Source organism: Capra hircus, chromosome 14 (genome assembly GCF_001704415.2).
Source record: "Capra hircus breed San Clemente chromosome 14, ASM170441v1, whole genome shotgun sequence".
Classification (NCBI taxonomy): Eukaryota; Metazoa; Chordata; class Mammalia; order Artiodactyla; family Bovidae; genus Capra; species Capra hircus.
In genome coordinates, this window is record NC_030821.1 from 37,260,625 (window position 1) to 37,281,251 (window position 20,627).

The following is a 20,627-nucleotide window of genomic DNA, read 5'->3' on the forward strand; positions in this document are numbered from 1 at the left end:
TGCTGAGATTTATTTGTTTAAAGATTCTCCCCTGCAACCAGCTGAAGCAGGTGAGGCAGGGTGCCTGTAGTGACAATGGATTTGCCACATAACCCTGGGGTCTAAGAAATGTCCATTTTCTTATTTGTTCAGAATCAAATCAAGTCTGGTTGTGAGCTTTATCTCCCCAGTCTCACTCAGGTTTGGGAGAATTCCTTCCCTTTCATGAGGGTCAAAAAAGGGATGTTGCTGCAGTTAAGGATAGTAGGGGATAGGCATTTTGGACCTCAGTTAGACGACTCCTTGTATTGGACTCCACCACCAAGTCCTGTGGTGGGTAGCTGGGTCCCTCAAGGCTGAGAAGAGGTGAACATGCCCTTCAGAGCGGGTTCTCCTCTGAGCTTGCTAAACAGCTGTCACCTTGTGGGTGCCCCTATTAGATTTCAGCATTTCTACTCAATAGGAGACGCCACTATTATCAAAAGTCAGCCCCTTCTCATCCTGTCTTCACCCATCAACCTCCTCTTACCCTCGTTTTAGAGGTTTGCTTTAGGACATCTTCCAGGTCAGGCTGTTATGACGAAATCTTCTTGCAAATGTATTCTCCCATTCAGTAGGTTACTTTTCTGTTTTGTTGAAAAATTCCTTTGTTGTGTTTCACTATGCTGTACACCTGCAACCAGTAAAATATTATAAGTTGAGTATAATTCATTAAAAAAAGAGGCCTCATAATTCTTCCCCAAAACAGAAGATTTCAAGATGAAAGTGCTTGGATAAAAAGTTAAGGAAGAGAGAAAAAAGGTCTCTGTTTTGAGTCTTACACAATAGAAAGAATAAGATAGAGTTTGCTATCTCTATAAAGTATTTTGTTAAGTGCTGTACTAAGTCGCTTCAGTTGTGTCCCACTCTGTGTGACCCTATGGACGGTAGCCCGCCAGGCTCCTCTGTCCAAGGGATTCTCCAGGCAAGAATACTGGAGTAGCCTGCCATGCCCTCCTCTAGAGAATTTTCCTGACCCAGGAACCAAACTTGCATCTTTTACATCTCCTACATTAGCAGGCAGGTTCTTTACCACTAGCACCACTTGGGAAGCCTGTATTTTGTTATATATTCAACTAAAGCCACCTGCCTCACCACAGCTTCTCTTCAAGCCAAGCTCAGAAGTGCAGGCAGAAAAGTCTGCTGCAAGCAGCCACGTGGGCAGGGTAAGCGTAATCAAGTGGATTTGTGTCCAGGGTGCAGTTGAAAGGGGCTGCTTGTTAGGGACAATGGAACCCTCCAAGGGACCAGACTGGCAACAGCATCTTGATTCTCACTGAGAAAGTATATGCTTCTTCCATGGAAAATATCCTAAGAAACAGCCAAGGAAGACTAGACTCTGGTCTTTCTTATCTTTGTTTTGATAAGCTTTTATTTTAGCTACTAGTACATGTATGTCTATTCTGTATAGAAAATAACAAAACAGTCCTTAAGTAGACCACTGTCTTTTTGAATCAAAGGAACAGGTTTATTTAATGGGCTCAATTTGTTGATAATATATTCAGAACAAAGATTTTGGGTTTTAAACTCAAAATTCATTGCTATTACTTAAGGCTCAGGGATTTTTTAAAAAAGTAAACTAGAGATTATCTAAGGATATATAATTGTATCAGTTTCCATTTCAAGCATTAACAAATTGAATGAACAGAGTAGCACTAAATTCAGGTTCTTAAAATTTTTCTTTAAAAATTAAGCATATTTGTAATTAGAACCTGAAAATTTACAAATGTATTAATTCTGAAAATTAGCACCTAACGTGTATTTGAGAATTTGGTTCAGGAAAGCTAGGCTCAGGTTTTTCTTTTAAACAAATTGTTTTTTCAGAAAATGGAAAATTTTCTTAGTTTTTCTTTTCTTTCCTTCAAAAAAAAAATTAAGATATAATTGATATATCATTTCAGTTCAGTTCAGTTCAATCACTCAGTCATGTCCGATTCTTTGCAACCCCATGAACCAAAGCATGCCAGGCCTCCCTGTCCACCACTAACTCCCGGAGCTTACACAAACTCATGTCCATCAAGTTGGTGATGCCATCCAACCATCTCATCCTCTGTCATCCCCTTCTTCTCCTGCCCTCAGTCTTTCCCAGCATCAGAGTCTTTTCCAATGAGTCAGCTCTTTGCATCAGATGCCAAAGTATTGGAGTTTCAGCTTCAACATCAGTCCCTCCAATGAACACCCAGGACTGATCTCCTTTAGGATGGACAGATTGGATCTCCTTGTAGTCCGAGGGACTCTCAAGAGTCTTCTCCAACACCACAGTTGAAAAGCATCAATTCTTCGGCACTCAGCTTTCTTTATAGTCCAACTCTCACATCCATACATGACCACTGGAAAAACCATAGCCTTGACTAGATGGACCTTTGTTGGCTAAGTAATGTCTCTGCTTTTGAATATGCTCTCTAGGTTGGTCATAACTTTCCTTCCAAGGAGTAAGCGTCTTTTAATTTCATGGCTGCAATCACCATCTGCAGTGTTTTTGGAGCCCCCCAAAATAAAGTCTGACACTGTTTCCACTGTTTCCCCATCTATTTGCCATGAAGTAATGGGACCGGATGCCATGATCTTAGTTTTCTGAATGTTACAATATTGTGTTAATGACATACACATGTTGATTTGTTTTTTGTTGTATTTTAAAATTTTTTCTTTTTTAAAAATAGCATGTTGATTTAATACACATGTATATTGCAGTATAACTACCATTGTGGTGTTAGCTAATTCCTCTGTCACGTCACATAATTATTTCTTTTCTGTGGTGAGGACGTTTAAGATATACTCTCTTAGCAACTCTGAGGTATATAATAACACAGCATTATTGACTCTAAACATGTGGGATGAAAGTATCTCCTGCCATATTAATAAACAAGAAATGTCATAGCCATCAGCAATTTCTGACCTCTCAATGTGAATGAGGGCTCCAAAACTGTAGTCCAGCAGTGATGGTGGTGCAGATGCTGCCACCCCCCAAGGTGATTGCTGAGGAGCTGGGGGAATGCAAGAAGCAAGGTTAAACAAGGAAACAGGATTGGCCCCAGATTGCTGAGGTGCATATGAAAGGAATGAATTCAGTGAGCCCAGAGGCTTATATCTTCCCATACTTAGAATACTAAATTCCTTAACTTGATACCTGATCTTTGATGTTGAGATTGCCTGCTCCCTTTATTACAAACTTACTTGTATGTAGCCTGACTTTCCCTCCTGACACCATGGAGCAGTTTTCTCAAAGCTATTGAGATGCTGTCTCCCAGGCTTGGAGTCCTGAACATTCCCACCAAATAAAACAACTCTCTGATTTCAGGTTGTGACTGTATTTTTTAGCTGACATCATCATAGTGCATTAGATCTCCAGAACTTATTCATCTTATAATTGGAAGTTTGTACACTTTGATGAAAATCTCCCCAGTTCCCGCATCCCCCAGTTCCTGGTAACCACCATTCTGCTCTCTGCCTCTAGGAGTCTGGCTTTTGCAGATCCCACATACAACCTAGGTCAGACAATCTTTGTTTATTCCTCTGTCTGATTTGTCTCAGTTGACATAGTGTACAGAGGGCACAAGTCCATGTGTTGGGACCAGTGTCAGGAAAGCAGGAGAGACTCCATCCTGAAGCCTGTCATCCATCTTAAAGACAGGATATGACCTGGGCATGAACCCTGCCCAAGAGTGAGGAAACTGTTGCTAGTGAAAACCAGGTCTCCTGGGGACGTCCCTCCCCTTCAGATAACAAATGGAGATAGAGGTCAGGCTGTCCCTGTTAGATTAACCATGGAGACATCTCCCCTTAGTGTACAATCATTGTTCCCCACCTTTCACCTTAATTGTTTGTTCTCCTACCACCACCTTGTTGTAAAACTCAATCATATACAACAAAGAGGTTGCTATTGTGTAACCAGTCACATAGTGGGAGGTATAAAACTGGGCTTATCAGAAACATCAGGGTCCTTGTTGGGAACTGATTGCCCTTGGACCCGCTGGCATAATAAACTGTACTTGACTATCTTGAGTGTCCTCCGAGGTGTGTTTTGTAACTCTGGATTCCACAACACATGCTGTCACAAACGACAGGTTTCCTTCTTCCTCAAGGCTACACAGGACAGGACAGCTCCCCACTAAACAAAGGATCATCCAGTCCAAATGTCAATAGTTCTACTGTTGACAACCCTTGGTGTTTATCAATCCACAGAAGAATATTTCTGTGACTTTAAGATAGCAGTTGCTGGGACTGATCAATTGTTCAGTCACTAAGTCTGACTCTTTGTGACCACATGGACTGCAGCATGCCAGGCTTCCCTGTCCTTCACCATATTCTGGAATTTTTTAAATGCAGTTGTGCATACTAAGTTGCTTCAGTCCTGTCTGACTTTTGCGAACCCATGGACTGTAGCCAGGGATCACACTTGTGTCTCTTACATCTCCTGTACTGGCAGGCATGTTCTTCACTACTAGTGCCATCTGGGAAGCCCAAAACACAGTTGTGATGACAACTCTAGTAAGGATTTTTGCAGTGAAAAGGAACAAAGAAGACAGAGTTTTTCTTTCCCTTACCTGAGAACAAAAAAGATAAACTGTGAACACACTTAACATTCCTAGTTTTTACTTTGTGTGTGTGTGTTAGTTGCTTAGTTGCATCTGACTCTTTGCAACCCCATACACTGTGGCCCACCAGGCCCCTCCATCCATGGGATTCTCCAGGCAAGAACACTGGAGTGGGTTGCCATTTCCTTCTCCAAAAGGAATTATAGAAAGAAAGAAAGCGAAGTCACTCAGTCGTGTCCAACTCTTTGCGACCCCATGGACTGTAGCCTACCAGGCTCCTCCATCCGTGGAATTTTCCAGGCAAGATACTACAGTGGGTTGCCATTTCCTTCTCCAAGTTTTTACTTTAACTGTTTCTAATCTGTAGTGTGTAACTAAGCTTGCTTTTCTGCCCCTAATTCTGAATGAGGTACATTTCTCACCTATTATCCTTTGACTCTATGCTAGTTACATTCTGTATCTGGTCCTTACCTTTTCAGCACTCTCTCCCTCAGTAGTTTTTCCCTTCTTTCATCTCAAAAAGAAGGCCTCAGTGAAATTCACAAAAGAAATGGACCCAACTACTGGGCCACCAGACTGCCAGAAGCTACCTGGCATCAGCCCATGATGGTTTTTGAAACAATGCAAGAGGAAGAAGACACAATTCTTACACCTTTGTTCCTCATCACAGACCCTTCATCTTATATAAAACTCTAGACTTTTCATGGGAAGGGGGGCAGGCGCAGTTCTTGAGGCATGAGCCTACCATGTTCCCCTCTCTGTCAGCTGAGAATTAAAGCCATCTTTTTATTTCCTCCAAATTCTGTCTTCGTATTTTTTTTATTCTGCTTTGGTGGGCAGAGAAAGCCAATGTTTTGGCCAGCAACAGGATGCAGTCAGAAGCTGCTAACAGACTCCTCTCTATGGCCAGAAAGCTGACCTTTGTGCCACCAATAGAGGACATAGGAGGGATTGAGGCTAAAGGAATGAAAGTGTGAAAATATTTAAAAATATTAAATATAAAATATTAAATCAATTGTATACTTGAAATTAATATGTCATTGTAAATTAAGTATGTGCTGTGCTTAGTCACTCAGTTGTGTCCGACTCTTTGCAACCTCATGGACTATGGCCCACCAAGCTCCTCTGTCCATGGGGATTCTCCAGGCAAGAATACTGGAGTGGATTGCCATGCCCTCCTCCAGGGGATCTCCCCAATCCAAGGATCGAAGCTAAGTCTCTTGCATTCCAGGCAGTCTTTACATATACAGGTGTTCCATGTAAAGAATGCATCAAGACATTCTTAAAAGTCATAATAAAAAAATCACAACAGCGATGTTAAAAATAGTTTACACTAAGAAGTTGGATTGAAGAGATGTTTGTCCGAGAAGTTTTGTTTTCACTAGGAGGCCCTCAGTGTTATTTTTCTATGTGTATGTGTGTCATATAAAATTAATACATACATATGTATACTTGCTATATAAAATTAATAAAGAAAAATTCAGTGTTTACTGCTGTATTGAGGTTTAATCAATATTTTAAAAAGTGCTTGCTGTGTGTGTGCTCATTCACTCAGTCGTGTCCAACTCTTTACAACCCCATGGACTGTAGCCCACCAGGTTCCTCTGTCCATGGGATTTTCCAGGCAAGAATATTGGAATCGGTTGCCATTTCCTCCTCCAGAGGATATTCCTAACCTTGGGATTGATCCTAAGTCTCCTGGGTCTCCTGCATTGGCAATCAGATTCTTTACCACTGAGCCACCTGTGAAATGCAAATATTTAAAATATACGATCTTATAGTTGGCTTACGTGTACCCTCATGGAACCATCACTACAGTCAAGAGAATGAGCAGATACATCATCCCCCAAGTTTCCTCATGCCCCTTTGTTATCCTTCGTCTTTCCCTTCTTCTTCCCCTCCCACCCGGGCAACCTCTGATTATTTTCTGTCATGACATATTCATTTTTATTTCCTAGAATGTTATATCAGTGTAATCATGGTATATGTGCTCAGTCACTCAGTTATGTCTGACTCTTTGTGACCCCGTGGATTGTAACCTGCCAAGTTCCTATGTCCATGGAATTTTCCAGGCAAGAATATTGGAGCGGGTTGCCATTTCCTACTCCAGGGAATCTTCCCAAATCCAGGCAGATTCTTCACCTGGGAAGCCAGTAATCATGGTATATAAACTCCTTTGTCTGCCTTATTTCACAAAGCTTAATTACACCATAATTCATCTGTGTTGTAGGGTGCATTAATAATTCATTCCTTTTTTAAATTTTTGTTGAGTTGTAGTTCATTGTACGAATATACTGCAGTTTGTTCATTCACTGAACTGATGGTCATTAGGGTTGTTTCCAATTTACAAATACTAGATATTCATATACAAGCTTCTATATAGACATGCTCTTTCATTTCGCTTGAAAATATTTGGGAACTGAATGGCTGAATTACATGGAAGATGCATATACATGTGTTTATTTATTTTTTAAGAAATAGCCGAACTGTTTTCTGGAGCAGCTGTATCATTTTACACTTCTATCAGCATGCTTATGCTTAAGTGGTTCAGTTGCTTTATGTCTTTGTACTCAGAATGGTCAGTCTTCTTGGCCACAGCTTGAAGCCTGTGGGATCTTAGTTTCCCGACAAGGAATCAAACCTTGGCCCAGGCAGTGAAAGCACTGAGTGCTAACCATTGGACTAGCAGGGAATTTCGAGATCAATCTTTTTAATTTTAGTTATAATAACAGATATATAGTAGGATCTCATTTATGTAAAATTTGCATTTCCCTAATGGCTGAACATCTTTTTATGTGCTTGTTCATTCTTCTTGATGAAATGTCTATGCTTTTTTGTCTCTTTTATAATTGAGTTATTTGTTTTCTTATTCTGGTATATGACTTGCTTGACTTTAATAAACCATATTCTTTTTTGTTGGCATTTGCTTCTTTTATTCTTCCTCTACACACTCTAGAAGAGTGAAATTAAGATATCATTTAAAAATGAACTTAAATTGAACCCACTTGGGGCTGATCAAATTTAGTACAAGTTTTAGCCAACAAGCAGATGCCTACCAATTTATTGTGGGAGGAGTACTCATTTAGAAAACAGAATGTGGTGTTCCTGGTTTTAAGGGCTGAATGTTTTTATCTAGGACTCTTCAAATGCCCTTGATGAAGGAAACAACGGCAGTGTTAAAAGGTCTTCTCAGATAATATCGGGTTTGGATCAGGTGAGATAACTAGGTTTGCCCCTGGGGAGCCCTAGGAAGAGCAGCATCAGGTCTGAACTTCTGTGTGATCAGGAGACAGTAACTGCAATGACTCCACCTGCTTGATGTGGCAGGAAGTTCATGCTCTTGACTCCTCTGTAATGTCAAGCAGTTGCCAGGTGATTCAGCGCCTTTTGGGTTATGCACAGATTTGTGGGCCAAGGCACAACTGGCCAGTGTGTCTATCATTCCATATCAAACATTCCTTTCTTTTTTCCCTGTTTGTTTGACATGGGAATTCTGGAATTATTATCAACCTCTTCTCAGTTCAGTTCAGTCGCTCAGTCGTGTCCGACTCTTTGCGACCCCATGAATCGCAGCACGCCAGGCCTCCCTGTCCATCACCATCTCCTGGAGTTCACCCAGACTCACATCCATCGACTCCATGATGCCATCCAGCCATCTCATCCTCGGTCGTCCCCTTCTCCTCCTGTCCCCAATCCCTCCAAGCATCAGAGTTTTTTCCAATGAGTCAACTCTTCTCATGAGGTGGCCAAAGTACTGCAGTTTCAGCTTTAGCATCATTCCATTCAAAGAAATCCCAGGGTTGATCTCCTTCAGAATGGACTGGTTGGATGTCCTTGCAGTCCAAGGGACTCTCAAGAGTCTTCTCCAACACCACAGTTCAGAAGCATCAATTCTTCGGTGCTCAGCCTTCTTCACAGTCCAACTCTCACATCCATACATGACCACAGGAAAAACCATAGCCTTGACTAGATGGACCTTAGTCAGCAAAGTAATGTCTCTGCTTTTGAATATGCTATCTAGGTTGCTCATAACTTTTCTTCCAAGGAGGAAGCGTCTTTTAATTTCATGGCTGCAGTCACCATCTACAGTGATTCTGGAGCCCCAAAAAATAAAGTCTGACACTCTTTCCACTGTTTCCCCATCTATTTCCCATGAAGTGATGAGACCGGATGCCATGATCTTTGTTTTCTGAATGTTGAGATTTAGGCCAATGTTTTCGCTCTCCTCTTTCACTTTCATCAAGAGGCTTTTTAGCTCCTCTTCACTTTCTGCCATAAGGGTAGTGTCATCTGCATATCTGAGGTTATTGATATTTCTCCTGGCAATCTTGATTCCAGCTTGTGTTTCTTCCAGTCCAGCGTTTCTCATGATGTACTCTGCATAGAAGTTAAATAAGCAGGGTGACAATGTACAGCCTTGACATACTCCTTTTCCTATTTGGAACCAGCCTCTTGTTCCATGTCCAGTTCTAACTGTTGCTTCCTGACCTGCATACAGATTTCTCAAGAGGCAGGTCAGGTGGTCTAGTATTCCCATCTCTCTCAGAATTTTCCACAATTTATTGTGATCCACAAAGTCAAAGGCTTTGGCATAGTCAAGAAAGCAGAAACAGATGTTTTTCTGGAACTCTCTTGCTTTTTCCATGATCCAGAGGATGTTGGCAATTTGATCTCTGGTTCCTCTGCCTTTTCTAAAACCAGCTTGAACGTCAGGGATTTCACAGTTCACGTATTGCTGAAGCCTGGCTTGGAGAATTTTGAGCATTACTTTACTAGCATGTGAGATGAGTGCAATTGTGCAGTAGTTTGAGCATTCTTTGGCATTGCCTTTCTTTGGGATTGGAATGAAAACTGACCTTTCCCAGTCCTGTGGCCACTACTGAGTGTTCCAAATTTGCTGGTATATTGAGTGCAGCACATTCACAGCATTATCTTTCAGGGTTTGAAACAGCTCAATTGGAATTATATCACCTTCACTAGCTTTGTTCATAGTGATGCTTCCTAAGGCCCACTTGACTTCACATTCCAAGATGTCTGGTTCTAGATTAGTGATCACATCATCATGACTATCTGGGTCGTGAAGATCTTTTCTGTACAGTTTTTCCGTGTATTCTTGCCACCTCTTCTTAATATCTTCTGCTTCTGTTAGTTCCAGACCATTTTTGCTCTTTATCAAGCCCATCTTTGCATGAAATGTTCCCTTGGTATCTCTAATTTTCTTGAAGAGATCTCTCGTCTTTCCCAATCTGTTGTTTTCCTCTATTTCTTTGCATTGATCGCTGAAGAAGGCTTTCTTATCTCTTCTTGCTATTCTTTGGACCTCTGCATATAGATGCCTATATCTTTCCTTTTCTACTATGCTTTTTGCCTCTCTTCTCTTCACAGCTATTTGTAAGGCCTCCCCAGACAGCCATTTTGCTTTTTAGCATTTCTTTTCCATGGGGATGGTCTTGATCCCTGCCTCCTGCACAATGTCACAAACTTCATTCCATAGTTCGTCAGGCACTCTACCTCTTCTCAGACACAGTTTATCTAGTATGGATAATTCTAAGATGTAATTAATGCCACCTAATGTTTTACAGGGCTTCCCAGGTGGCACTAGTGGTAAAGAACCCACCTGCTAATAGAAAAGACATAAGAGATGCAGGTTTGATACTTGGGTTGGGAAGATTGCCTGGAGGAGGGCATGGCAACCCTCTCCAGCATTCTCGTCTGGAGAATCCCATGGATAGAGGAGCCTGGTAGGTTATAGTCCATTGGGTCGCAAAGAGTCACACATGACTGAAGTGACTTAGCATGCAAGCACACAGTGCTTTATAAATATCATCGTATGCATATTCAAGTTTAAAACATGGTACAATTTGAATTATTAGAAAAAAAAATTAGGCACATCTGTAATTATGGGCTTCCTATATGGATTCTAGCGCCCTCTTTGGACAACTGAGCAAACCAGACCAGACCTCAACCCAACATCCTCCACCTCCCAATCCCTCTCAGTCTCCACTCTACCCCTTCCTGACCTCACCAAAAATGGCCCAGTCCTTAAAAACTTATGTTCTGGACCAAGAGACAGAAAACACACGGCTAAATTTCATCATTTAAAAGACAATGTTAGGGTCATATGGCTTCCCAGATGGTGCTCATGGTAAAGAACCTGCCTGCCAAAGCAGGAGATATAAGAGACACAGGTTGGATCCCTAGAATTTTTTTATAAAGCAGTAACAGTGAACAGATTTTTGGAAGTGTGTTATGAAGGTTAAGTAATTGCTGGAGGACAATAGGAAATATCTTTCAAGTTAGGTTATCCTGTAAAATCTGGATTAAATGACTTCTGAAAATTCATCATGTTACTTTGTGTTCATTAGCTGTTTCCCTGAATGCAAAGCTGAGGCTTTAAATAACTCCAGCATTTTGCTTCTGAATTTTAAAAAGACTGGACTATGGAAAAACACACTGTTTTATAAAAGGAGGTTTGGGGTCAAGCATGGCCTTTGCTAGTTACTACCTATGTAACTTAGTCTCCCTGAAATTTAGTTTTGTTCATCTGTAAAAAAGAAACATTATTCCTCTCATAAGAAGATATTTGTAAGAGTTTTGTAACAATAAAGAAAATGCTAGTTATTATACAGAGGGATTTTTTTTTAGTAGCTAGGAATGCCTTTTTAAAAATTTTAAATCATAACTTAAGGAAATATATTTTATTCCAAACCCCTTGGAGTAACTTGGGCTTTTGGAGTGAGCTCCATATTGTAGAACTATTTGCTCAGTCTTGAAGTTAACACTTCCTTGTGTTTGCTATCTCCAGTTTGATCTCCTTACTCTGAAGGAAACATAGGTTAAGGAAGGTAGATCTTTGCCCCCTTTTAGTACTAAGTTTCCCTGGTGTTTCAGACAGTAATAAATCTGCCTGCAATGCAGAAGACCCGGGTTCCATCCCTGGGTTGGGAAGGTCCCCTGGAGAAGGGAATGGCAACCCACTCCAGTACTCTTGTTTGGAGAATTCCATGGATGAGGAGCTTGGCGGGTTACAGTCCATGGGGGTCCCAAAGAGTTGGGCAAGACTGAGTGACTAACACTTTCACTTTCACAGCAAAGAAGAAATGAAGGCATAATTGTTAAGTCACCTGACCACTGCAGAATCAAACTGCTTTACTCTAAATATCAGCTCTTGAGGCCCCAGCGTTCGATTCTGTTCAGTTGACCTCCTCAGTGTTTAATCTGGCTACGCTTCAGAACCACACAACAAACCACAATGGGTAAAACCTGTCTGAACATCATCTTGATTTCAGTGAAAAATCTCTTTTGTTAAATCAGCATTTTAAACATCAATGTGTTTTATAATCTTAGCTACAATACTAGCAGAAGAAAAATTCTGTAATGCAATTTTATTTTGTTTTTGCCAGTGCATGTATGGTAACTAACACACTGACCCAAATTTTGGAGTTTAACTTTGGACTTTATGTCACACAGAATATTTTTCCATTTGTGAAGTTCATATACGCTGTCATTGTTTGATTCCTTCTCAAAGTGAGGGAGATGATTACTCTGTTTTAAAGATTTGGAACTGAGAAAATGAACTGCTTAAGCTCTCACAGCCACTGAGATAGACTGAGACTAAAAAGAAAAAAAAATTATGCCAAATTTCCATCAAACTTCATTGTTTCAAGCGGCTGGAAAATGATAACGAAAGGGTCTCAGAACGACCCTCTCATGATGTGAGATGAGAGGACTCGTGTGCTGGGAAGGGTGGCCAGGACCCCCTGCAGCAACTTGGCTCTTCCGGGTCACAGTAACACCCGGAAGTCATTGCAACCGAGGGTCAGTTCACTAAGGAAGATTGCCATGGCTTTCTACTTTATAGAGGGGAATCAGCACAGAAGGTTAAGAGAATGGACTTTTAAGTCACCGTGCTCTTGTCCTATTATCTCTGCACCTATTAGCTAATGTGCCCTGGGGGAGGTCATCTAGTCTCTCAAAGTCTGTGCTTCTGAAAAATGTTGAGGAGATTCAGAAGCAGTAATGACCAAAACAAACAAAACCTGACCTGGGTGTGCTGAAGAGTTCTTTTTTTTTTTTTTTCACTTTTTAATTTTATATTGAAACATAGCCTATTAACAATGTTGTGATAATTTTAGGCTAACAGCAAAAGGACTCAGCCATACATATGCATGTATCCATTCTCTCCCAAACTTCCCTCCCATCCAGGCTGCCACATAAAGTTGAGCAGAGTTCCATGTGCTATATAGTAGGTCCTTGTTGGTTATCCATTTTAAATACAGCACTGTGTACCTAACCTTCCCAGACTCCCCAGCTACCCCTTCTCCCTGTCCTTCCCTGATGTAGAAATGGGAGGTGGGATGGAAGAAATGTGCAACATTGTGGAGGTGTAGTGGATGGTTTGGGTTTGAAAAGTTGTGCCCTTTGGCTGAACACAAGCCACAGGTGTGCTTTATTTAGCTGATGGCGGGATGGTCCACCTAGCATCTAGGATTTAAAACAACTTCTCTGAGGCAAATAAAAGAAAGCTATGAATTCCTTGATTTCTGATTGAGAGATGGTGTGCTTTTAATTTTACATTTTTTTTTTTTAGTTTGTTAGTGTGAGGCTTGATTCCAACATATTCTCATTAGTTTGGAGCGGTGATTCCAGCATATTCTTGTTAGTTTAGAGGGGTAGTAGGTCTCTCTAAATTCTGTCCTGTCAGCACAAGAAAAGTATGAGAGAAATAGAAACAGGAGAAGACAGTGGAATAAATTTCTTCTTTCTTTCAGTAGTTATTCTTTTTTTTTAATCACCATAGTTTTTAATGAAGAAACTTATTTAAAATTGTAAAAAAAAAAATGGTGATGGGACAGAAAAATCTTAGCAGCAAATTGGTTAAGTAAACTGAAAATATTAATGCAGAAACATTAACATATTAAAGCATATATGTTGCACATTAAATGCAGTACAAAACCAGGAGTTGCACTATACTGATTAGTGCTCAACAGAAGAAACGATTAAATTTGTTCTTCCCTGCAGTATATACACAGTTCATTTTCACTGCATTTTCCTACCTAGCCAGCAAGTTATTTTCTTCTTCACACCTGCTCAAGCATGAATTATAAACACAGCACTTACAAATATGAAAATTCAGTCACAAGGAAAACCAGTATTTTCTTTTTACCAATAAAAAGCAATTTTGAAAGTTAGCAGTCTCTTCCAGGAGACCAAGTTTAGCTGAAAACTTCAGGGATGAAGATCTTCTGGTATAACAGCATCCAAATGTATAAACAGTAAAAATAAGACTTAAAATAGCTGCTACAGTGTCATGTTTTGGACTTGGTTCATCCAATTGATTTTTAGCACAAAGTTAGAAATAATTTCTTCTTCATAACATCTATAGTTATCAATAGATTTATCTTGTTTTCAACATGCAATAACACTTCAAGATGATCTATATGCATAATGTTGTCAGTTCAAGTTGTCATACAAATACTCTCTTTAAAAAAAGCATTTTTACAGTTATTTGTTATTCTTTATTATCAGTCTTTGTGTCATTGTACAAAAAGCAAACAACATTACTACAGCTGTAGATAAATACAGCTGAGGGTGTGATGATAAAAGAATTTGTCAGGAAAATATTTTTATGATTTTTTTTCTCTCAAAACAAATTCAAGGAAAAAAAGATTGTGACTTGGCTGGGAATGAGGATGGAAGGAAGGAAAGAGCAAATATATAAACAGAGCATATAATTTTTCCATACCGTGATGTCTGAAGGTCACATTCCTACCAAGACTTGTTTGTACCACCAAGGAATCCCTTCCACTTGTGAACTGTAGCTCAGTAGTTCAGAAATTAAATTTCTTCCTCCTGGACCAGACAATAGAGCTTTATTATCTCACACCACAGACAAATTATAACCTTTTAGGGTACACGGTGGTATGAACCTCTCCCCAGGGTAGTTAGGAGTAGTGTTACTTAACCTACCTTTCTTTAGCCTACAGGAACAAAAAATCAGATGCTAAATTTAGTCTATATTTCTAGGCAAGAATTACTTTTGAGTGGTCTTAGCAAGGGGCTTCCCTGGTGACACAAATGATAAAGAATCTGCCTGCAATGCGGAAGACTAGGACTTGATCCCTGGTGGGGAAGATCCCTTGGAGAAGGAAATAGCAACCCACTCCAGTATTCTTGCCTGGGAAATCTCATGGACAGAGGAGCCTGGCAGGCTACAGTCCATGAGGATGCAAAGAGTTGGACTCGATTGAGCTTTCAGGAAAGGGTAGGTCGAGGATCCCCCACTGCCTTTATTATCATTGTAGAAAGCAAACAACATGGATCTAAGTGTGCTCAGTCATGTCCAACTCTTTTGCAGCCCCATGGACTATAGCGTGCCAGGATCCTCTGTCCATGGAATTCTCCAAACAGTATTCTTATACTGGAGTTGGTTGCCATGTTCTACTTCAGGGGCTTCCTGACCCAGGGATCAAACTCGCATCTTTTGAGTCTCCTGCATTGGTAGGCAGATTATTATTTTTTTTTCATGTATTTATTTTTAATTGAAGGATAGTTGCTTTACAGTGTTTTGTTGGTTTATGCCAAACATCAACATGGCAGGCAGATTCTTTACCACTAGCACCGCCTACCACCTGGGAAGCCCACTAGATGGTAAGAGAGAGAAGCTACCTGGCAAGGCAGATGAGGAAAGAGCTCCTTTTGGTCACATGACTGTTGATCCCATTTGAACTCAACCTCTTATCATCCTGGTCAAGGAAAAGGAAATGGGTCCTAGACCCACGAAAGAAAAAAATTGAGCACAAGGTCTATCTTGGTTGACCCATGCATGGATCAGCAGAGTTCCCAAGACACCACTCTCTAGGGGGCATAAAACATCACTGGGAATATTATATGATGGAAAATATTTCATCCTTGGAATTCCTTCCAGGGAGAGAATTGTTAAAAGCTGAGAGGAACTGGGAGTGGGTGGGGGTGAGACTCCCAGAAGAAATGCTCCAGGATCAAGATATAATTACCAACCTGCTTTCTAAGGAGAAAGGTTGGCTTCAGCCACCATCTGTATACTGCCAAGTAGAGCATGCAAGTTTGGAAACAGATAAAAATTGTAAGGACATTAGGGAGACTTCTCTTACCACCAAATGTCCTATTCCTCTGCCTTCCCCTGGAAGCACTCACTCAACCTTTGTTCACTGAAGTGCCAGGAATCCCTCGGTCATGTGACCCCCCCAAGGGTGACTGGCTGAGTCTCGGTCAGCCATGCCATGGTTGCCTTGGTTGAAAGCAATTATGCAGCTGGGAAGGCGGTGTGAACAGAAGGCCCAGTGTCTCTCTACTGCAGGGAGAATGAAGAAGGTGACCACCAGGAAATGGGGACCTGGTTTTCCCAACTTTCACTGTTGAACTTTCTAGAGCTGCAAGTAACTCCAAATCCTAGTTGCTGAAGTTGGCAGAACTTTTATTGATTTACCAGGTATCCTCCCGGTGTTTGCTGGGGAGACTCCCCTCTCACACGTATTGCCTCCATTCCCACTGTGTGAGGAGGGCTGGGAGGGATGTGCCCTCATATGCCCCTATGGCTACTTCTTCTTTTTCTTCTTTGTGGGGGAGAATTCTGGCATGCTCCCTCTTTTCAGATCACAGGGCAGAGTGGCAGGGGCATGCCAAGGAAATCAGTTCTCTATTTGCCAATAGTGCCATTCACGCAATGCTCATGTCCATCTGGCCTAGAGGGGAACTTGGGCAATAGTGGGTTGTGTGCTCCAGTGGCCTTTCACCCACCTGGCTTCTCAGACAACCCTCGCCGAGTGTCCCATACTGACCTGGCTCCTCCACAGGCCTCCTGCCCATGCAGATCCTTTGCTAGGTTACTAGGATATTGCTTTCAGGCTTCAGGACTGAAAGCAGAGAGCAAGAAATGCTTATCTGATTAGGTCTGTATGAGATTTTAAAACAAAATTTAAATGATTTAGAATCAATCATTTTTCCTTTTTTTTTTTTAAGAATAGGGGGAAAGGTGTTTTTTTTTTTTCCTCCCAATTATCTGAAGCTTATTTTATTTAAAGAAAAATTTTATTGGAACATAGTTGATTTAAAATGTGTTAGTTTCAGGTGTATAACAAAGTGAATCAGTTAATCATATAGGAAGAAATTTTTCATTTATTTATTTTATTTGCCATGCCACGTGGTTTGAGGATCTTTCCAACCAGGGATTGAATCTGGGGCCACCTCCATGAAAGTACCAAGTCCTAACTATTGAACTACCAGGATATTCCCCAGCTATTTTTCTTATAACAGATGTTTTATTTTATCCTTTAACTAATAAAAGACTTGCTGTAGAAAACAAAATGGAAAAATATAATCTTATTCTTGAAAAATAAAAAATTAACATGTTTAACACAGATGTCAGCCAGGACCTCCATGTAGTTTGAGAAAACACTTAAAGAACTGATTTCAGACTGAACTGAAACATTGGGTTGGCCAAAAAGTTTGTTTGGGTTTTTCCATAAGATGTTAGGAAAAAGCCAAATGAAGTTTTTGACCAACCCAATAATTGCTACTTTTATAGTTTTCTTTTGGACAGATAATCTAACCTCACAATAATGTGGTATGATGCTTAACCTGGGGAACCACACTTTAAGAAAACCTTTGAAAATTTGAGGCAAATCCAGAGGAGGTGATGAAAATGATCAACGGATAGGAAACCGCATTAAAAAAAGTTCAGGAATTAGGTTCGTTTGTTCGTTCAGTTGCTCAGTTGTGTCCGACTCTTTGTGACCCCATGAATCGCAGCACGTCAGGCCTCCCTGTCCATCACCATCTCCCAGAGTTTACTCAAACTCACATCCATCAAGTCCGTGATGCCATCCAGCCATCTCATCCTGGGTCGTCCCCTTCTCCTCCTGCCCCCAATCCCTCCCAGCATCAGAGTCTTTTCCAATGAGTCAACTCTTCGCATGAGGTGGCCAAAGTACTGGAGTTTCAGCTTTAGCATCATTCCTTCAGAAATTAGGTACCTCCTTCTAAAGGAAATCAACCCTGAATATTCATTGGAAGAACTGATGCTGAAGCTGAATCTCCAATACTTCGGCCACCTGATGAGAAGAGCTGACTCATTGGGAAAGACCTTGTTGCTGGGAAAGATTGAAGGCAGGAGGAGAAGGGGATGACAGAGGACAAGATGGTTGGATGACATCACCAACTCAATGGACATGAGTTAGAGCAAGCTCCAGGAGATGGTGAAGGACAGGGAAGCCTGGTGTGCTATAGTCCAAGGGACTGCAAAGAGTCGGACATGACAGAGACTGAACTGAATTGAACTTCCTAAAGAAATAACAAATGCTCCTGGGGGAAATGTTAGCTGTCTTAAAATATTTGAAAGAAAACTAGATTTATTTTGTCCATATCAGGAAAGCTTAATTATATCTAACAGCAGGGGTTACAGAAAAGTGAGTTTGACTCAGTGTAAGGAAGACCATTCCAGCAACTGGCATTTTTCAGAAATGAAATGCAGTGCCTAAGAAAAGGGTAAGTTTCCCTTCCTTAAAATAAAATCTTTCAATCAATCAACAAGCATTTTTTTGAATGACTAATTTCTGGGTACTGTTTTAACTGTGATATAGCCATGAATAAATACAAGAAAGGGCAGATAGCTTTTTTAGGATATTATAGGAGGCTTTTGTATCTGAAGAGAAAAGTTATGTTATTTCTATGGGATTTTTTTTTTTTTACCCTACTCTCAAATTTGATACTTTAATTCACTTGAAGAAAATAGCGGCTGTAACAAAATCTTATTTATCATTTACCCTTAGAACAAGTCCTTTCTGGTTAATAACTATTGTCTTATTATTTTCCTCCAGTGCTGCATACTGTATAAAAATAAGTGGTTAGTTAGCTCTGGATGCTAGTCCTAGCAAATCCAAGGGAAAAGTAGCAATAGTAATGAGTTTTCTATTGACGTAGCCCAGCAAGTCTGTCCTTTTACAATTGTTTCTGTCAATCAAGGTGTTTTAAATCTAACCTTTCCTTTCAAACATAGTAACTTTGACCCTAAACTTTGAGCATTGGTACATTTGATAACACACCTTCCATATCTTCATTCAGAACAGAGTAGATAAAAAAAAGTGTTCCTGCTAGCTTTCGTCAAACTACTAATCCATGTTACTGTGCAAGCAGGAATGAAACTTGCTAACTGCAGTATTAGGTACACAATTTAAAAAATCTTATTGACAGAGATATTATGAAATATTTGGAGAAATGACTTAAAAAATATCAAGGCACTGCGTTCTAGCATGGTTTGTTCTGGCTTATTAAAAACTATGATTTATTTTTAGAATACCATAATCTCCTCAAGATCACCATTTCATTTCCTACATATTCACAAATTGTATTCAAGAATTAATTTTAGTAATTTCCCTCAATCCAAATTTATTTTTTTTTAATTAGAATCTTCAGTCACTCAAGCTAACTTTCTCCTCTAGTGTCTCTAAAATTGAAATTATTGTCCTAAATACACTTGATTTTGTTCCATGTCTTCTTTTCCATTAAAAATTTCCATTAAGAATATATTTTAAAAATTATTCCAAACTGGAATTTAATAGAATAGCTATATTTTAAATACAGTATAAGATGTTGCTTTAACTGAATTGATGCTAAGTAATAAAGAATACTTATAGAAATAAAAATAAAATTTGATGTCTCCTAAAGATATTCAAGACTTAAAATCCTTAAAAGATGGAGAAATTGTTTATGATACTAAATACTTTCTATCATTTCTATGAAAGTTTTATCAGTGACTGAATAAATTTTCGCTTTAAAACTAGGTTTCTGTTTTCAAGTATTTTATTAGTAATTGAAAAAGAAAAACTGGAACCATTTGTCTAGAATTAGGACTTTGCATTTTAAAAACTTCCCAAAATTATTAAAATAAAATTTTCCAAAATCTTGGATTATTGTCCAACTTTTATGTTTATTGATTCACTCCCCAGCCATCAGAATGTCAGCTTTCTGAGGGGGTGAGACTTTGTCTCACTTATCCCATGCAGCTAGACGCTAGAACAATATCTGACAGAGAATAGGGGACAAATAAGCGGTTCCCAGGCGGTGCTAGCAGTAAAGAACCTACCTGCCAATGCGGGAGACATAAGACAATCTCTGGATTAAGAAGATCCCCTGGAGTAGGAAATGGTAACCCACTTCAGTATTCTTGCCTGGAGAATCTCCATAGATAGAGGAGCCTGGCAGGCTACAGTCCCAAGTGTTGCAAAGAGTCGGACACTACGGAGCATAAGCACAAATATATTTGGACTACCTAACTGACTCATAATTCTCTGACTATCTTAAAAATTCAGACCATGTGGTCATTGTTTCCGAAGGAACACATGACTCCCTCTTTAGCCCATAATTTTCCCTCAGTCAGAAATGAGGCTGAATTTCCTCATTGCTTTTTAAAATATTTTGAGAGTGGAATTTGTCATCCAAGAAAATTCATAGAAAGAAAAATATGAAAGTGTTTGCCCTGACCTCATGCCACCTCAGACTCTGTAGGGGAGTTCAGACTGTAAGCCTGGACCAATTTGTCTGAGATCGTGGCCCTAGACTGGTTCTTCTTTCAGCCCTGGGGATTTGGTTGGGCTGAGTGCCTGAAGATAGTAAATGGTGAAGGAGCCATCAAAAAGTCCATTACTTTTTCAAGCCCTGAACAAGTAGAAAGTGGCCACTGGAAAAACTGATGTTCCATCTTATTACTGGGAGACAAGCATATGATGGGATTTCAGTGATGTCAGCACATCATAATGGGAGGAGCATGGGCTTCAATTCAAATTCTAACTCTACTATTAAGTACTGTGTGCCCTGAGAACACTACCTTGATCTCCAGTTCTTGGGTTCTCCACTTTATCTTTTTCGTGAGGGATGACATAAGATTGTACAGTATGCACAAGGCATCAAGAGCAGTGTTTTGAACACAGTAGCCCTTCAAAAGTCGATTCCAAGTATTTTATTCTTTTCATTGCAATGGTGAATGGAATTGTTTCCTTAATTTCTTTTTCTACTTTCTCATTATTAGTGTATAGGAAT

At 40.0% G+C, this 20,627-nt stretch overlaps 1 long non-coding RNA gene across 1 annotated transcript in view; it reads right to left on the minus strand.

Annotated features, from left to right (window-relative positions):
• The window catches only part of LOC102181136, a 43,636-nt gene continuing 23,632 nt past the window's right edge, over positions 624 to 20,627 (minus strand). The window contains exons 2-4 of the long non-coding RNA XR_310534.3: positions 14,299 to 14,405; positions 2,915 to 3,002; positions 624 to 652 (exon numbers count right to left, since the gene is read on the minus strand). This is a non-coding gene — a long non-coding RNA (uncharacterized LOC102181136). The remainder of the gene's footprint in view (positions 653 to 2,914; positions 3,003 to 14,298; positions 14,406 to 20,627) is intronic.